This window comes from Acanthochromis polyacanthus, chromosome 17, assembly GCF_021347895.1.
Source record: "Acanthochromis polyacanthus isolate Apoly-LR-REF ecotype Palm Island chromosome 17, KAUST_Apoly_ChrSc, whole genome shotgun sequence".
Taxonomy (NCBI): domain Eukaryota; kingdom Metazoa; phylum Chordata; class Actinopteri; family Pomacentridae; genus Acanthochromis; species Acanthochromis polyacanthus.
The window spans coordinates 2,776,501-2,777,532 of NC_067129.1; the positions used below are offsets into that span (position 1 = coordinate 2,776,501).

General features: G+C 35.7%; 1 non-coding gene across 1 annotated transcript; it reads right to left on the minus strand.

Moving 5' to 3' along the window:
- Positions 1-478: 478 nt before the first annotated feature.
- Positions 479-551, minus strand: trnav-uac (transfer RNA valine (anticodon UAC)). Its single transcript has one exon. It is a non-coding gene; the product is annotated as a tRNA-Val (tRNA).
- Between the last annotated feature and the right edge of the window lie 481 nt (positions 552-1,032).

The window sequence follows — 1,032 nt, forward strand, 5'->3', positions numbered from 1 at the left end:
GTCCTGTGCTGGCTGTCCTGGTTGGTTTTTATAAATTGATGAAAATGTCCTGGTTTTCATTGGGTCACTTAATTAAACTAAAACTAACTAACAAATATTTTTACTAGTTAGTTTTTGTACATTTGTGAGAGCTATTTCTGTTGTAGTTGGATTGCTAATATAGCACAGGTATTTTTAGTTTGTTTTTTTCTAATACAGAAGAGGCATTATTTCTATCACTATTTCATTTGTTATTTTTGAAACTCATCATAATAAAACATGTTGAGTAACCTCTGAGAAGCCTGCAGGAGGCATACTTTAAATTATAAGGCATGTTTGAGTGAACTTTGAGTGTCTAATCGCTGGGCCGAGTGTCCTAGTTTTTGGTAATCAAATTATGGTCTCTCTCATTTAGATGCATTTCTATTTTTTTAATGAGCATGATGACATTGTTTATATGTAAATTATGTTTTTGCTGACATCATTCTCCATTAAATTCTGGTTCCACTGGGGCTTGAACCCAGGACCTTCTGCATGTAAAGCAGACGTGATAACCGCTACACTATGGAACCCACACACTTTACTTCAGACATGCTACTCACTTGCTAGGAAGGTGCGGTTTCATACTTAGCTCATCCATAAAGTTAATTTCTCCCTGCAGCATCTATAATTTCTTCACATGTGAAACAAGTTGCTCATTTAAACATGTATAAAGTGTCTCAGCTCACTGACAGACACCTGCTTTAGTCACATTCATGACACTCATCCTGAACCTCCTCATGTTGTGTGCTGTGCTGCTGCCCCCTAGTGAACAGGTCAAGTCATTACAAAGGATTTTTACAGACTGATGAAGAACACAAAGGGCTTCCATCAAACGAAAAGGTTTTATTCTGAAATGATTAGTTTTACAGTGTGAAAGTTCACTTAACTCTATTAAAATCTCATTAACAAACTATTCTCAGTGGTGGATAAACTGAAAGTGGCACAACAGAATAAAAACAGTCCATTACAAGTCCAAAACTTAAAATCTTAATTTAATGAAAGCATCATGAG